General features: G+C 43.5%; 1 protein-coding gene across 8 annotated transcripts in view; it reads left to right on the forward strand.

Moving 5' to 3' along the window:
* LOC121598396 (frizzled-2) overlaps positions 1-18,747 on the forward strand; it is a 59,873-nt gene that overhangs the window by 34,859 nt on the left and 6,267 nt on the right. The window contains exon 4 of one of the 8 annotated variants that reach the window (XM_041925180.1): positions 5,595-5,689. The exons of 5 other annotated variants lie outside the window; for them this stretch is intronic. The gene's annotated coding sequence lies outside the window, so the exon portion shown is untranslated. Of the gene's footprint in view, positions 1-5,594; positions 5,690-5,846; positions 5,871-10,296; positions 10,320-18,747 lie in introns of those variants that run through there. 2 more of the 8 variants (XM_041925185.1, XM_041925186.1) reach the window with 2 other exon arrangements.

An 18,747-nucleotide genomic window follows, 5' to 3' on the forward strand; every position in this document is an offset into this window, starting at 1 on the left:
TTTTGGGATGTTTGCTTTGCTTCCAAACAAGCATCGCAAATGAAAACAATAATTACACGACGTATACCCACACGCGCGAGCACATGCACAAATGCTTATCATCACCTCATCCCGTTTCGTGGCGTTTCGTTTTATTTTCACGTCTTGTTTCTTCGTCCCGCAAATTGTTCAATTCAGTTCGGAGCATAAATCGCCGGGGGGAAACATTCGAAACGGAAACGCGAGAGGTCGCGGAATGGGAAGAGTGCGTGCACAAGAAAGAGGAAGCAAAAAAACCGTAAATTATTTGCCGATTTCCATCCATGTTCTGTTCAGTTCTTTTAGCGATCCTTTAAGCTCAAGTGGTTCCACTCGTGGCTAGTGCGCTGCGCATACGACGTTGAGCGGTCGCTGCCTGGGTGGAAGCTGCACTTGCATAAAATTGTACTGGCACCGCCTACCAATTGGTGCAAGGTGCATATTTGGCGTTGATGGGCGTAAAAGGGGTTTCTTTCAACAGTCAATGCTCAACGAGAATCCAGTTGGCTCGGGGTGAACCAGCAGTCTGAAACGGGCAAGTTTCAGTCATTTTTGCATCTAGTTACCCAAGAAAATAACTAACTTGGATCGATTATACAATAGAAAAATATATACATAGGAAAATTTCTACTTTTCTTTAGCGGAACTTCTAAACTGTGACTACTTAACAAAACAAAAACGCAAGCGAAACTAGGAATTCCAGTTGTCTTACAGCAACATCGGATTGGTAATAAAAAAAAAAAAAAATATATATATATATATATATATATATATATATATATATATATATATATATATATATATATACATATATATACATATACATATACATATGTATATACATATGCATATATATATATATATATATATATATATATATATATATATATATATATATATATATATATATATATATATATATATACCACATGTTTTGTTTTGATCGCGCAAATCAGTACGAATGCTTATACTGAATCTGTATTATTGATCATTAGATTAGACATAGCATCTAATTGAATTCATCACATCGTAACCTCGGAGCCACATCACACGTAGATTGATGGTGATCATCGTTGTAGACCGAATCTGCGATATACAAAACAAAAAGATATTTAAAAAAAAACATGCATGCAACATAAGCCAAACCTCGACTCTCGCTAACGATTCTTTTCAACGCAGTCAGGCCATGACGGCGTTTTCGCGTGTTTTGTTTATGCATGCTTTCATGCAAACACACAGCCCCACAGGAAAAAGCCACACACCACGGTGCGCGTCGTCCACCGTGCAATCATTTCTCACTCCAATTTTATCTCCCGCCAGGCCAAGCTCGATTGAGCGCACAACCAGCAAGCTCCCCTGCTCGCATATGCCCACAGTTCTTCCGATCCGTGGTAGTGTCGGGGTTGGCGTACGAGATTTGGTTGCGCATATCGTGAAGCCATAGCGCAAACCGTTCCGCGTCACAACGCGCGCGGTGGTGGCAGCGGCAGCAGCGCGTCCGTGGTGCGAACGAGCGACAGCGTGAGTCCGTGCATACGGCAGCAGTACGACGATGCTCGTTTGGTAGTAGGAGCGGGGGGGAGGCTTGTTTATGCTGATGATGTAGCTGATGATGCTCATGATCGAGCCCACGTCGTCCGCAGTCGCCGTGCTGCGTCTCATTGCTGGCGGACTGGGCGGGCGGATTTCGCTCTGTTGCTTTATCGTTACGCTCCTCAGCTTAGTTCTGCCGGGTGCCAACGAAAATGCTAAAACAAACGACGTGTAATGTTTGCATTACTCATTCCCTTCCCGGCAATGCCAACGCTTCTCCGATAATCCTCTTCTCGAGCGCGCTCCCGTGCTTCCCGTGCGCTTTACGTTACTTTTTCTCGCCAGATCGTGCTGTCATTTCCAAGGCTGGAATTGGCCGCGTCTTCATCTCGCGCCGGGCGTCTCTTGCCAGCAAGCAGCTGCTTCCTTCGCTCGACCGCGCTACCAACCAACCTCGTTCGATGAAAAATTAGCATCAAATCAACTGTGAAGAGAATAACTTACCCGACCTTGCCTGCCCGATCTCTGCCTCTAGTAGCTTGGATAATGGTGGGTAGTTTCTCGAATGGCTGGATTTAGACTCGCAGCACACCAACACGCACACATACAACGGATTGCTGTTTGCCATGCGTGTGTTTTTTTTTTATTAAATGTTTTTGTTTTTGAGAATTCAACCAATCCATGGGCCATTTTTCATTCCATTGGAGCGCAATCTAAAAATCAATCGACCCAATCGCTCGTTGAATTGGTTTGGGTCGGAGTAGCGTTGACTGTCATAATATTTTACTTGACCAATGCAAGATTTGAATGCGACAGCAGTGTCTCCACATTCATCGATCCGTTGCAAACGGTACTGACAATGGAGCTAATAAATGGATGACATTTATCATACCAAACCAAGATGGTCAGAGGATAAGTGGCTACTACGATTCAACGAAGTAAGAGAAAGACAGCATGAAGAACAAAGAAAGCAGCACACTACAATGTAAAAGACATAACGTTTTCAAAGCAGATAAATCTTGCAGTCTGTACTGTACACGCACACCTGAGCATGAAGGTTTACATTTAACCAAAGCTTTACAAGGTGCTGATTGCACGCTCGTAAACTCGGTCTCGGGCGGGGTGCGGGAGTGGAAACGCAATGGAAACACGTACAGCGTGCGAAAGGAATAGTAAAACACAAACCAGGCATCTCCCGGACGGCAAGGATGTCCGACAGGGGGTAAAAACTCCGTAAACTTGTCCGTCCAGTCCGCTGCGGGACTCCCTGAGGGCAAGCGAAGTTAAACGAGGCTGAATGATGCATACCAATTTGAAGCTGCTGCCAGGTAGGCACTCACACACACACATTGCTACATACTGTTGAAACCTTGGTCCGTCTTCCAACTGGAGGGTGTCTACAACGCACCACAAGAGTCGTGTGTTGCATGTGAAGTCGTGTCAGGCCTAGTCTGGGTTAATGAATTTTCACCCATCATATGGCATGGTCGTATCAGTAGTAGTGGTGGTACATGTATGACTTTTCGTTCTGCCCTGGCGTAAAACATACCTACACCACGATCACAGGTAGAAAAAGGACATACACTTTCTCTCTGGGTTCCATGGATGCATACGCTACGATGTGGAATCCACCGGATATGACCGGACTGACGACGCCTCGATTGTAATCCCAAACACTTATTTGTCGCTGAACCCTTGCCCGCGGATGAACCCCATCGAGTGCACAGGCTCTGCCCCCCGGTCATCAGCTTCCCTGCGTAAGGTCCGGTAAAATAAATAAAATAAACACACCACCAAATTCCCCCGCTTGGCCAGCCTCACCGTTCAACGGTCCAGAGAGAAGCCTTACCGGGAACGAAATGAAATCAGATATCCTTTAAACGTTTCCTCGTAGACTCTATCGCCAGCACTATTGACGGAGGAAAGACGAAAGGCAAAGACTTGTCCGGAACGGTGTGGCGCGAACGTATGCTGCAATGTACAACAAGCAGCGTGTCGTGTTTGAAAGACAGACATCAGACCAAACACATCTCTCACATCCCGTGTTCAACGTTGTTCGTCTCTCCAGGCAGCCAGCCCAACATGAGCATAAACAGTGCAAAGACGGGCGGTGTCGTGCCGTTCATCGGAGATTTGTTTCTCGCCGAGGAATCCCTTCTCGGTTTAGTATGTCCGGCGCGTCCCGGTCCGGCTTCGGACCCGGGACCCCGGTGTCTTTCGCCTCGTAGCGTCGCGCCACAGCAGAAGAACCACAAGACCACGGAGCCCTCCCGCTGTGCGTGTACGTTCAAGTTGTTTAACTAAGCGTCCCGATCAGGGCGATGGCGCGACGTCAACAAGGGAACGTCAAGAGCGGCGAACCACCAGCCCAGCATAAAACACAAGTGGAAAGAAGCGCACAAGACGCGCCTCGTTGGCATTCTTCTTCAGCCACAGTGGAGCGAGCTGCTTACGTGTACAGGTTTCTTTTCATGATTTTTTATGCTTTGTTTCCCACAACAGCAACAGTGGCGCACCAGTCCGCCAGTCCACAATATCCCATGCTGTTCTCAGTAGTGTCAGATTTGTTTTGTTTTGATTAAATATTCTTATTCGTGCATGTTTTCATCGTGTCGGTCGCTAAATACACCCACTATGCAACTTGTTTTTTTACAATGCTGTAAGCTGGGGTCGGTCGCATTCCTCCATACGATGTGGTCCAGATCGGTGATAGCGTTTAGTATGAGTGATTGTTCATCCTTAGTCATTGGGCTTATCGTAACATTCAAAATTCATTGCACAGAATGCAGACCATCCCTTCGGAATTTCTCTCACCTGTTTACCGCGTTCCAATTACATTTGCTATGAATCGTTATGTTGGAATTTGAAATTGAAGAACTTGAAAATAGTCGAAACCATTTAATGCCATGAATGGAAGAAATATATGGCTTACCTCGAAGGTTTTAATTTTCACTTCCTACGCCATGAATTTGACCGAATGCGACATGTTATGATGAAACGAAGGATATAAATTGTAGAAAATATCGTTTTTGAAATTCTTGTATTCTGATACGATCATAAGGAATCGGAAAGAAGCACCGCCATTAAAAAGCATGGCCAACACTGCAAGGGAGATTGTTCCAGGAAACAGCGTTGGCCAGCAACACAAACCAGCGGGCGAACCAACATTTTTTGGAAATCTGATCCGATCCGTTGAGGACGATGGCGGGAGACACCGGCAGCCGAGAGGAAGAAATAGAGAGAGAGAGAAAGAGGGAGAGAGAGAAAGAGAGAGAGAGAGAGAAAGAGAGAGAGAGAGAGAGAGAGAGAGAGAGAGAGAGAGAGAGAGAGAGAGAGATGGAAAGACTGGCGCGAAGGTCGAACGTAAAGCAGATCCGTGATGCTATATGGTGTGGAGGCAGAAATATCGCTCCGTGTAAACAGCACGCCACCACAAGCAAAGAAAAGGAAAAAGATCAATTGCATCCACGACCCCGAGACTTGCGTGGGACTGTCCCAGAATTGGTTACTGGCTACCTTTTTCTTCGCCTTTCCCAAAAGAATCGGTTAGTGTGTGCATCTTAGCGGGCAACAACATCTGGTTGGTGGTTGGAAGAGTCCTTTTTTTAACATCGATGCGCTTTGTTGATTTTACACTGCATTACGGGGTGGTGTGGTGGTGCACGTGGGATGCTGTCACGAATGCAGGAGCCAGAGACTGTGCTGCGAGTATAGTCAACCCCAGACGACGGTGCAATATTGAGAAACGGCTTCCCGAAACCCTTATCTACTCGGTTGCATCTTCTGCGGATCGATGACAACCAGGTATATCTTGCAATGGCGTGGTTATAGAGAGTTAGACTCATCGAGTATCTTCTACCTTTTCTCATTTTGTTGAAAGGCAACCTTACAAGCATTTCGTGAACTCGTGATTACCACCATGTAGTACCATGGTTGTGGTACACTCTAAATGCTGGAATGAGGGTGGCTTGACAAACGAGGCGTATTTTTCGTGCCATGTTGATTTGCAGTGCATTATATTCTGCTCACTGGTTCTATTGCAGTACACGCCGACCTACACCAAACTCATCCTATCGCTGCAGACGAGCCATGTATTGTGCATCAACGCCCACACCTCAGCTACTGTAACGATGAGGAGGTAAAATTTTTAAATCTAAACAGAAACATGATTTCGGTCCGTTTGTCACTAACAAGTACAAACCCCTGGCCAGTTAGATTGAACGGTTAAGCATTACCATCCACCGCACCCCCGAAGAATGCCGTCGGCTCCAAGATGTCATATTTCTCTGTCCGTTGGTAACTTGCACCTACGTAGTGGCGTAAGTATTGGACTTCGATTAACGCGTTGTAATCTGCTTGGGGACATTCTCTAGCCAAGCTTTGTGATTGTAAAATGTTGATAATAGCTATTCTGCGGCAACACGGCGACAAGCAGACGGAAAGTTGTCGTTGGCTAAGCCGTCTGTGTTGGGCGTCAGTGTCCAGTTTGGCAGGGTTCTGTTGCCTTACCTTTTCGTACCATTGGGCCATCGTATGACCGGTCTTTCGCTTTTACCCGGAAGCACACCCGCTGGGATTCTGCGACATGAGTGTTGTTTCTACGGTTCTAACATGAACGCCGGTGCTCGATTTCTTAGGATAGTCACTGTGAATGGATGTGGTAGATACAAGAGGCGACGGCAAAACTAGCAGAGTGCTCTCTTATGGGGAAATGTAAAGGCAATGCTTCATCCAAGCGAATGGTAAGAATCCCAATCGACTACATTTTCTGTTCAAGTTGTCACACGAATCTGGCGTTTTTGGCGACATGGTTACGGTTGGTGAGCGCTGACGCTTCGTTACCACGTTAATTAACCACGTTTGTTGGGTTGCTTTCCTCGTTCGTTCGTCTGCCTGGATTCTTGAGTTGTGGACGCCGACTCGTTAGCTTTCGTAGAGCGTGAGTTGCTGCGGCTCCGATCATTAACGCTCGACGCCCAAGCTGTGAGCTATCGAATTTCAGGGATCGCAGAAAATAAGAATAATATACCATGTTCGTCCTCGCCCCAGAAGGCGACGGTTGCATGTTTCTCGCGCTGTGTAAGTTGTGTATAAATTAAGGACACCGGTAACCCCAAACCCTCTCTGCTTGTTAGCAAAGCGAAACTCGAATGTTTTATTCTTGTGCCCTATCAATACATCTGCATTGCTTGGAAAAGCGAAAAACTGCCTGAAAGTATGAACATAATGTTCGCCCAGTGTTTAAATAAATATTTCATTTAAGTCGCTGTTTCATTCAAAAACGTTGTCTCCGTTTTTGTTGCTTTGAAAATGAAATTCTGGGTCGAGCCACTTCTAAACTGTTTCATGCGAAGTGGATTTTTCCTAGGGAACTTACCTAGTGGTGACTACCTACCACCACACCAATCAAGTCTAATCTGCAAACAATCAGCTTGGCAACGCAAACTCCTTCAGCCTTTCTTTTGCTGTGCTACAGATATTGTTGGAAGTCAAATAATCTGATATTCCACCAAATTGTACCTGGAAGATAAGTGGTGGATCAACGAATTGTGTACAGACATGCAGCAAAAAAAAAGTGGTAGAGTAATCGAAAAAGTTTGTCTCTTTGATCGTTTGGGCTTACCGAAGTCCAAGAAAAAAAACTAGAGTTAAAAAGTGGGAAAACTCCGCACCAAAGTTTTGCTGTACTAAGCTTTTAAAGTTATGTACAAAGTTCATTAAAAAAACAACAACGTTGATGCATTGATACATAAAATGGAGGGAAAAAAAGGATAAAGAAATCCCTGTCCCACCCTCGGACTGAAGGAATGGTGCGACTAGCGCACCAAATCCGGTTTCATCGACGGAAAGGGACAGGAGTATTTTTAAAGAAAAATATTCTGACTGTCAAGCGCTTTTCACGACTGTCTTATGAAAATTTTCAAATAAAAGACCTGTACTACAATTTGTAGAATATTCTTTCTGACAAATGTTTTGAAACGACGATACGATTATAATTAACGTTGCTGTTTGCTATGCTCTCGCTTTTGGTTGAAACTGTTCCCAAACCTTTAAAAAATTGATTGATTTGAATGAAGGCAAAATTGTGTGCTGCTTTCCTGAACAAAATCAATTTGAATGTAAGGAAATTTGATGTAGGGAGATTGATTGGATCATAATTTGAAGACTACGGAAATGAACTTTTCCTGTCAGTGCTTATTCTTGATAGCCTTGATTCTTGATATTCTTGATAGCGCATGCGGAATAAACTTGCTCGTTTTTTTCCATTGTCGTTTAATGATACAATATGTTTTATGTAGTGTTCGGCATTAGTTAAATGTATATGTAAACCCCTATTTTTCATCAAAACAACCTTTTGTTTGTACTACACGTTTCCTGCAAAATGTACCAATGCGTAAAGGAATCCCTCGCTTGTATTTTTGTATGGATCTTATTTTCACATTCAGATTCTCCATGATTCACCATGAAATCCGACTAGAATTATTCGTTGTGTTACATTTTCAAATTCAATTACACTTCCCAACCCATCTGTGTCTAAAAGACGCAAGCTTTCCTCTCTGAGACACTTATTTATGTGACATCAAACTAATTAATCTTTTTCATACCCATTTTGCTCCACTTCTCTCCTTCTCTGTGATTCGACTTCTTTCATTGTCTCCCCTGGTAGCCTTTTTCACAGGTACGCTTGCTGAACTATTCATCTCTGCCAAACTAGTGAAATAAATACGCCAATGTTTGGTCGACGATGAACCCAGAAACGTGCAAACTTTGTTTTGCGCCATTGCTGCCAAAAGGTTGAATAGTATGTCTGTTGACTTCCGTTACATGCTACGATACCGTCGTGCATTAACTGAAAGAGTATTAAGCCTGGGTGGACATTTAATATGACCGCCAATGTTGGTGGCCGGTTAGAGTAGCGTGTGTTCGCGTCGTCCCACACGGATATGATATACGCGTGGTTGTGATCGTAAATTAAACTGTCTTACCACACACCGCAGTCCTGCACTCGTTTCGTTTTTCGTATCGTAACATCCTGCCAGATGTTGCATTATTTTATTAGCTTTGGTCAATTCTATCAATATCTACGAAGATCCTGCAAGAAAGTCTATTAGGTAAAGAAACCATTCTTATATTAACTTATTGCTACAACTTTTTTGCTAAAATACATATACACATGCTTAACACTTGACACTTAAACATAAACACATGCATAAAAGAAATTCAAGAATATACAGTACATTATTTTCGATAACAAAATATCTAAATATATCAGATTACTAATGCTACCAAATTTGAAAAGCAGAATCTACCATAATGTATAATGAGAACAAAATGAAACTTTTTAAATAAATAAATAATATGTACATCACCTCCAAGTCATGCATAAAGTGAGTGTTACTGAACAGCTTCTGCTCCGTGTGTTTTCTGATCGTACTACTGTTTCCTGCTCTCGTCTCGTATAAACTGATACAATTCACTTCTTTTTTCCCATTTGACGAAGAGGCAGACAAGCTCTCCACTCATCATCATCAGCATGTTCCAAGTAAAAGGTATATTAAAAATGCAAAATATCAACTTAACCGGAGCAGCGCACGATGACAAAAATGGCCGAGCTTCAGATGGCAAAAAAGGCCAACCAGTAACGCAACCTTCGCGTGTCTTCCCATGCTCTCGTGTATTAAACGAGGCAACGTGTGCGCCTTCATCATTGGGTAGGCCCGTTGCAATAGGAAAGACCACAATACCGACAAGGAAAACTTGGCGGAATGCACGTTCTCGTCTCGAAACGTCTCAAAATAAGAGAGAAAATATGAAAAAGCTAAAGAGAAAGGCAATGGGCAAACGCAAAGCACGGGAGTCCGTCGCGAGTGCATGTATAAATAAATTGTCATAAATAATTAAAATTTATTTATTTTACTTGCTCCGGTTTGCAACTCCGAAGGTTTGTTTGCTTTTGCGCGCGCCCCTACGGGAATTTTCCTGGAATCTTGTTGTGGCGAAGGATGGCGTGAAGGAAAAGATTGCGGTAAGAATGACGCTCGTACGCAATCGAGCCGCGGCGATGCTATCAGTCTGTGGGGAAACAATATGAAGTTGTGGTTGAAATCAAGTCATGTTAGAATAAATTACCCTCCACGGTGTTCAAGCCACAGCCGTTTTACACCCGAAAAACCAAAACCAATGGAAAACACCATCAAGGTGTAGTAGTTTCTTCGTACACAGTGTGCACGCGTTATTCTATACCATAAGGCTTGCAATATTATATTGCACAAGGCATATGGGAGAAGAAATCGATTGGAATCGTAAGTGGGATTTTTTTTTCAGGAGGAACAGCTTTGCCGTATTGATAAAAGGGATTTTATTAAGCATTGAATTGCTTAAAAAAGGTTTAATTAATGCACGAAGAATAACCGAACCTGAAACTAGTTCCATTGCCAGATACGTTTCGCGTACTTTTCATTAAAACATCGTCTGATCTGGTTTACGGCCTAGGTGCTCCTAGCACCAAAAGTAAACTAATTTATAATGACTACGGCCGCCTGACACTAACGATAATTTTTCCAACATTGATTCATTTTAACGTGCATTGTTCAAAAGCCTAACTTTAAAACGATATGCTAAAAATCATTTCGAGATTTTCAAATATTTTCTATCTTATGCTTTTATATAACTTTGCAGTAAATTACGGGAAGAATCTTAACGACGTTCCGTGGAATTTCAGTACGATGTGATGGAGATGGTGTCATTCCCTGCGATTGCCCATTAGTGTAAGTCAATATGACAACGTCAAACGAAACGCTCTCGCATTGATCCATTAATCGAGGGTTACGTTCTGGGGAATCGTACCATATGGGCCGGAAAAATAACCTGACTGGAGGCAGTTCCAAACAGGACACATGACACCCAGATGAGGGCACCCTTCTAGCTGTCGATGCTTGAATTTGCACCGCACCCATAATGCGTTCCTGTTTAATGTGTAGTCAAAGCGAAAGTGACAGTTTACATTGTCATGTGGCTTATTACGTACCACTTTTCAATGTTCAAACAACTTTGAATGCAGGATTTTATCCACCGTCCACCCGAAAACGTCAATCATACTCCAGCACGCTCGTTCTCATGTCATACACTCCCGATAAGCTGTGCCAAGAATGTTGTGAGATTTCTTTCAACATTTATGTCGCTGGTTCCGTTAACAGCAGTGGGGAGTATAGAATCGTGAACGATGATGATGATGGTGATGAGATGTTTACCAAACGCCATGCTGGCTGACAGCATCCGATTTCCTGCAAAAGCGAGCGGGAGCGTCGATCATGTTTTTCCAATTTGTAAATAGATTACAGCAAGGCAAAAGCCGCATCTTTGGCTTCGCTATCGAGGGCCCCTAGAGTTTTACATCCGCTGCATGAAGTCTTCGATTTCCGGCGACAGCAGACGTCGCGTATCGTCGAAACGTAACATCTTCGAGTTCCTGCGGAGCAGTGCCTCCGGTCAGGGCGAAGAGCGCTGCACTAATACTGACTGCTGTGCCCGGTGTTTGTTATTGATTGGTGCAGTGAAAATTAAGATCTTAATAGTGTTTATTTAGCAGTTCCCCAAACAATTTTCACTTGTTATTTATCTTCATGCACCTCCCATACCACACTACAAAACGGTCCTATCACGCATGATTTCTCCATATCGGTGCTTTTGCCTTGCACTATTTGCCTATTGGTGAGATGCGTTTTCTTTCAAATCTTTCCGCGTGATGGTCGCATTTCCGCGATGTATCTGGGTTTCGAAACGAAACACTCGGATTGTGGGTACATCGGACGACAAATGCAAATCGTTGTCTGTCCCTGTCACCGGCATGATGTTGATACGAATATATCTGTCTTTGCCGTTGGGTGCTATTGTGTGCCGATATACGATCATTAATACGGGTAGTATAGACGGTCTTTTAAGCACATCTTGATCGTAAAGTGTGCAGCTTGGGATTTCCTTATCACGTACATTCACTATTTGCCATCCTTCCGGTGGTCTCTCGCTCGCGCCACACCACTGAGCAGCTTCTTTCCGGCAAACAGCAGCGCGCGCACTTAAGAAAGCTATATCAATGTCGGCAAACAAGCGTACCACATGCACCTCGGACACAATGTCAATGTTTGCCTATAGGCGTATCCCACAGTAAACAACTGCTGCATGTTTCACAATCGATGAGAGGTTTTTGCAGCAGATTTGCACTACTTTACTGCTGAGGTCTGTTTTCTTTGCCTTACGAAAGTCAAACAGAGTGTCTTTAGCAGAACGAAGAAAGGAAAGATTGATGAACTAAAATGTTTTTTTTTTCAACTTACGTCAACGGGACACCTTACCCATTGGACCTTATTCACATGTACCTTTCTACCAATAGTAAACGTAAAACGTCGACACCAACCAACGTTCAAACCATTTTCACACAGGATATGGGCATGCGTCTGGTGACTATTTGCAAACAACTGCCTTATTTTATCCAGTACCTTCACAAAATTAGTGTTGAAAAGTCTGAAATTATTATTAATTACCATCTGTCGTTACACTGGAGCATTTTTCTACCCTTCTTCGCTATGGCGTGCCCAGTTGCCTAGACGCAACGCCGTACCCCCTCTGGGTGCGAATAATTTCGCTACGTCTGGTACTAATTTCTTGTCATCCGGCTGCCTGCGACTCGTATGGTGTGAGTGTGTGTGTGGTTAAGAAAAGTGGCGAAATCTTTTTTTTCGCTCTCCGTTCGACCGGGATAAAAAAAGGCATGAAAAACGCTTCGTTCAATATTTTCACGCTATGTCAATCATCGCACACTTCATCTCGCAGCCACGGGGTGTTCCTATTTTCTCCATTGCGGCACGTTCCCGTCACGTATGGGGAGGCCAGCCACGACTGTGTACGTCGATAGGTTTATTTGTCTGACTGAGCGTAGTCGCGCACGGAGGTTGTGTGATGCGCTAAGCGAGGAAAAATTAGACTACAATGTACCAAAAAAAAGAACAACGAACACCAAGAAAACACACACTCCCTCCCCACCAATAACGTTGTGGTGGTGTTAAAAAAGCAAATCTATGTGGTAGAAAATATTGAAAATGATGGAGAACTAAAATAAACAGAACAGGGCAAAGAATGTCGAGCTGAAAGAGAATACACATATTTAAACAGTCGACCCCGTGGCAGCTTCCGTAGCTTGTATCAATTTGAGGCAATACTTTAAAGAATCTTTATCTATGTCTACTGGTTTGTCACGCGAACACACGACAACGAGAATCGTTAAGGTCTAGCACTGGGGCAATAAGTAATTCTACATAATAATACGATATTTTTCAGCACAGCATCCAACAAAATGTCGTTATTGCTGGTCACAGCTTTTTTTTACGAGTGATAGACTGATTTTGTCTCCAAGCTGAACTTGAAAGTGGTAAAAAAATGAAATGTAAGCAATTTTTCGACCTACCGCAGCTCTATCAACAGCGAACTGTAAAAATTTGCACCTCACGCGAAGTGTGTTAGCTTATGCCCACGGATGCGTGAACAAATTAATGTCGCACTGTGTCAAATCTACCGATCGTTCCAACGCGATCGTTCGGTTATTAACTTTTTTTTTTAATCAAAATGAACATAACATCGTGTACTTCATGCCCGCAAGGGTATATCTATAACACTTGGTATCATTTCGAAGAGTTGTTGTGTTTATTTTGTATTTTCATGATTCAGTTTTTTCTTCTTTCCTTGTAAGCCTTTATCCAAATTCTATGCCCGATTGTGAATGCGTCAGTAGTGACCGGCACACACGACGACTGTCGACAGTCCCCGGCCGGCACTCATAGCACCTTTCGAACATGAGGGTAGGGAGGGAAACGACTGTAAAGCTTCTTGTATACATATTACATTACTCTCGAATGAATTGCTGTAGGCTAAACGGAATAGGAAACTAAAACCATATGTGTGGGACGTCTACTACACCAGGTATGCTAAACAACTGACACATCAAGAACGATTGTTTGGTAATCGTGCCTTCCTTACGCGTGTATCGCATTTGCGTATCGATTTCCCTGCTTTGTTGCTTACAATCCACCCGCCCAAATCAAATGCTGCTGCTGTGCGACACTCACTCCACCTTAAGCTGTTGCAAGATTCAGCGATAAACGAAGAAATGGCAACATGTTCATGATTTGCCTGATAGTAGAAGAATTCCGCAAAACGGAATGAGGCAATATGCAATATGGTTTATCAACTATCTTTACACTCGATTCTCTGCTCATAACACCGTCGTTAGGGAAGGAACAATATTATGCTCGGTAATATTGGTGGTGGCTTTTCGTTCGATCCGTCGCATGGAATTCTGTTTGAAGCATTATTGAAATGACATTTCTTCTACTACGTTCTACTCATATATATGGATACCGTAAGCAATTTGAACGACGCTTGCTTGCTGAACCTTAGTTTCATCGATCGGTCGATTGGAAGTCAATTGATTCTACTTCAATAAAATTGCTCAAGTCTCCCCCCTTTTGGTTGAACCCAAGGGCCCACTAGCATTCGCCCGCGGTCACTGTCGTAGCGTCGATAGGCATTACCGAATGTTTTCAATTGTGTTTTGTCTGGTTTTTTTTAAAACAAATATTTTCTTTTTTGTTACTGCCATTGACAATCGTTGCCCAAGAAAAGAAGGTCATCGCAAGCCGATTGCAGCAGCTTGCTGTCAAAATATTTATTGGACACTGCTACGCTGCCAAACGTTCAGAGCGCGAAAGTGTGATGATCTTGAAGAATCACTAGCGGATGAAGCAAAGGCAATGAGCAAAGTCCGCTTCAGTTGCAGCTTTTTCCAACGTGCTTCTCCACCGCACACACCATTTACCTCTGGCCTGTAATTGGCCCATAGTTAAAGTTAATCGAACATCATCGAATGTACAGCACAATCTACGAATGCGGTGGAGATGCAAAATACCAAATTGCCCACGCCAAGCGGACGCGATCGTGAATTTAATCGATGATGCCAGCCCACGGAGCCGCTTAAGTAATTGATTGGAAAATAAATATAAACAAATGACACATTCGTCGCCATTCGTGTGACCCCTTTCCTGTGCAGCCCAATTATTCCCTGCTTTAATAGCCCGGGCGGACGGGCTAGTCCCAGAGGGGATGATCGAATATTGACGCCATGGTGACCCGTAAACACTGCACAACGCCAAGACCGATGAGAAGAGTGCATTAAAATGCAACGAGGTGGACGAATTGTTCCCGGGCGTCTTCTATGTGGGTTACCCCTCAAACTGGCGCAGATTCATAAACTTATAAATTAAAATGCAAATAATCGACGCACGATCGAACGCACACACACTCACACACACTGACACCATCTGAGTGTGGTTGATGTTGGAGATTTATGTAGTGTGCACGGGTAGAGTATGGATTGGAGCACATATCGTCGGTGTGTTCTTTCCTTTTCTGTTATTTTCTTGTTCATTATTTGCCCCTTTCTTCATTTTACACAAATCTGTCCCATAAATTACCCCTGCATGCATGTATGTACCTTGGAAAGTCAGAAAGTAGTGGAATGTACGACAATCTCGTTGCTCTAGACTTGTGAAACAGAGAAGAGTGTGAGAGAGCGAGAAAAAAAGCAACCACACAACGAGCGGGGGCTCAAATGCAGGCTCCTCCGCAATCGCTAACGAACCGGGGCGACACACGCTTCTTGGATCACAACAGCGAACCCCTAGTACGTCGAGAGATATTCAACATTTTTCTTTATAAACAGGTTGTCAGCGGGACAAGATCTGGTTCCCGGCGTTGGGAAACGATAAATTTGAATAACAACAAGCGCATTGCTTGACCTGCTGCTGCGCCCAGAGGTGTTGCGTTTCGTTGCGATCATTGCACGCAAAGTATGATCATACGCAAGCTGCGTAAAGGTTCGACGATCAAGCTAGGCTGCGGACAAGATGAATCATTCGAGTGGCAGTTTTCTGTGCTCAGGCATACTTTTACCTTCGTCTAATTTAAAGTCACGGGTTCACCCGTTGTTTCATTTGCGAAAATGAACAATAAAGCTTTTTAGACTTTTTTTTGTTATTCAAAATAGTTTTGTGAGAATTTAATGTTGTATTTACAGCTTCGTCCTGTAAATACACCGTACCTACCTTCTATTCTTGCTGTAAACAATCCACTCTCGTGGCAATCGATACACCCATTGGTTAGAGTTAGTTCGGTTAACTCGCTCATGTGACCCTTTTACTTGCGCTACCACCACGATGCCGGACGATCGCTAATGTTCGTCCACGGCTGGTACGTAAACTAATTCAATTCTATTCGTGGCGAACTGAGCATAATGTAAACGGTAGCGGATGTCCCTACGCTCTGGTTGGTGCTCGTTTTCCGGCTGTTCCCTTTTTTTTAATGTTCCGTATTGCGTTACTTTCCGGACTTGGCCGGTCCCAGCGGCTGCAAAACCAGCGCGTCTATGTGCATTTGGATTATTTGGTAATTAAAATGCAATTAACGCTAGATATTTTGAGGTTTCCGAGAAAAATTTAGGGAAGTGTGTGTGTGTGTGTGTGTGTGTGTGTGTGTGTGTGTGTGTGTGTGTGTGTGTGTGTGTGTGTGTGTGTGTGTGTGTGTGTGTGAACAGAGAAAGTACGTAAACAAAATTGATTGTAATTCAATGTTTGTGAAATAATTCAGTTGCACGTATATGAATCATTCCTCGTTCGTTTAATCTATTAACATTGTAAATATGAAATGTTTCATTCAACCGGGGCTGCTCAATTATCGTAGAGAATTAAATATAAAAAAATATACAATTCATAAGATTTTAACCATTTATTGCTCGTTGCATACGTAATCCCTCCTCAACATTGCAACATAAAACTATTTCGTTCGACTAGAAATAATTTAACGTTCTTTTCGAGTGTAATATGCAACAACCAACACTAAAAAGTAAAATTATTCCAGCATATAGCGCATCTAGACTGCGTCTAGTGTAACATTGTGTACATTTCCGTTGAAGTCTGCATGATATACACGGTCTGCTGCACTGCCCCCGATGCTAGCCACTTCCAGATGCAGTTGTTTGTTTGCGTTCATGTTTACTCCATCGCACTAGAACTAGCTTGCCTGTTACTCGTACCGTACCTGAGTGTGCTGGTGCAGGGCAGAAACATAGCGACTAGTTGTGCATTACTTTCCCCACCGTGGTAGACACATCTGCAGCAGCATTCGAACAACATCTTCCGTTAGCAGCAGAGCCAGTTCGGTGTCTGGTTTGATTTTGACAACCTCCTCCTCGGTTTGTTATTCCTTCGCACACACCATTCCTACAGATGCTTCTTACCGGCTATGCAATGCGCACAAGTGCAGGTTGGTCTCGTCTCCGCAGAAGAACCGCGAGTGGCAGTGGCCAAGAATGCTGAAAGACAAACAACGTCGGATACCCACGCGCAAGTTCGATAAAAATAGTTTACAGATAATAAAATTTAATGCTCTCCTTCTTTTCTAAACTGTCTGCTACCGGTTCAGACACATCGACTCGATGAAACATATGAGTTTCAGCCCAAGTTTCCCGAGCACATGCAGTAGCAGCAGCACATCCCATCCAAACGTTCCGTCCGTGATACCATCCGTTTAATTTTCGTTCTTCCTTCGCTTAGTGAACCGGATGACATATGCTTGGGAATATGTATATGTACGATGGCAGATTCACCTGAACACGAGGCCTAATGATAGACACGCCCAGTGGAGAGGGAGAGAAAGAGAGCGAGAGACGTTGCGAATAGGTCGTTATTGATCACTTCCTGTTGTCCCTTATTTTAGGTCAATCGGTACGAGAAAAAGATGCACGGTTGGCAAACATGTGCTTAGAAAACGCTTGCAAAAATATGGTTTCAATTAATATTTGCGTTTGCAAAAATTAATGTACAAATAGTTTTTGCGTTGAAATGGTTCCTCGCTTCACGTTTCTAGGGTAATTGTTAATATATACACAGTTAGAATCACACGAGCGGCAGATCTCTGGCTGAGTAACACCCAAACCTCCGTTTGACATTTGCTCTTCTGCACATATGTTGCCGAGGAGACTTCCACATGATTAGATTACCGTGATCGAAGGGAGGTTTCTTTGCACAACATGAATGATGGAATGACGCGAAAACATGGGATAAGAAACTCAAAGTGTCAACCTTTAGCAACACGCTAGCGCACAGGTTGACGCTACGACACATATCAATTGTAAGCGTAACATCGGCTTTATCGATGCACAAAGCAAACGAAGCAAAAACGGCTTTTTGGCAAAGAAAACTCTTGGCAAAACCACACATTGGGTGGCAGAAATCTGATATAGTGATGGTAACTTAACGCCCCTGCGTTTTCTACACAAAAACTCGCTTGAGTCCGCACCTTTAGGAGAGGAGCAATCTGCGCAAGTGTCCCCCCAACACCTTCTGGGTGTATCGAACAGCTTACTACCCGTAAGGCGACACCCAGCTTGTGTAATAATTTTAACACCTTTCAAACACTTCACCATAAGCGGTCGGTTGTCTGTTCTGCAAGCGATTATGCTCGCTTTTTGTTCTCCTCCAAGATCCCCAAGAGAAGCCGTACAAAGAGCCATCGTCTTCCGAGAATCTGCTTCTTGGAGCGGTAATACACACAATACACGTGCATAGGACTGCTTTCGCCACAGGCGGCTTCACCTTCCCATTCACCGATTGGCATGAATTGGTTAGTAAGTCAAGCTGGCACTCATCATTGTCAGAGGCGGCGGTCGATAGGCAAGAGTGCATCATTCCTACATTAAACAATTGTACCGTTTAATCGAACCAAACCCTTTTCTGGTATGATTCCGAAGGGAGTATGGTGGACCCTTCTGTATAGAGTCACTTGCCGCTAACGTACGAAAGGATGTTATTCGTACTGGACTCAACTTCACTTAGTACATTTGCTCTTGACATTCATGTGCACTGTTGTAAGGGAGGTTCACGGAGATAATGCAGCCGTTTAGTTACCGTATTTGGCAAAAGAAGCATTTTTTTTAATGTTTGCAGCGAATTTGAATTGGTATGGATGCAAACAGCAGCATATGAGCTAAAATCGCAAACGATGGAGCATTACTCAGATGTCAATTTGTCGTGCCAATTTTGTTTAAATTTTTTATTATTGTCGTAGATTTTTGTTTTGTTTTAATTTTAA

Source organism: Anopheles merus, chromosome 3L (genome assembly GCF_017562075.2).
Source record: "Anopheles merus strain MAF chromosome 3L, AmerM5.1, whole genome shotgun sequence".
NCBI classification, from domain to species: domain Eukaryota; kingdom Metazoa; phylum Arthropoda; class Insecta; order Diptera; family Culicidae; genus Anopheles; species Anopheles merus.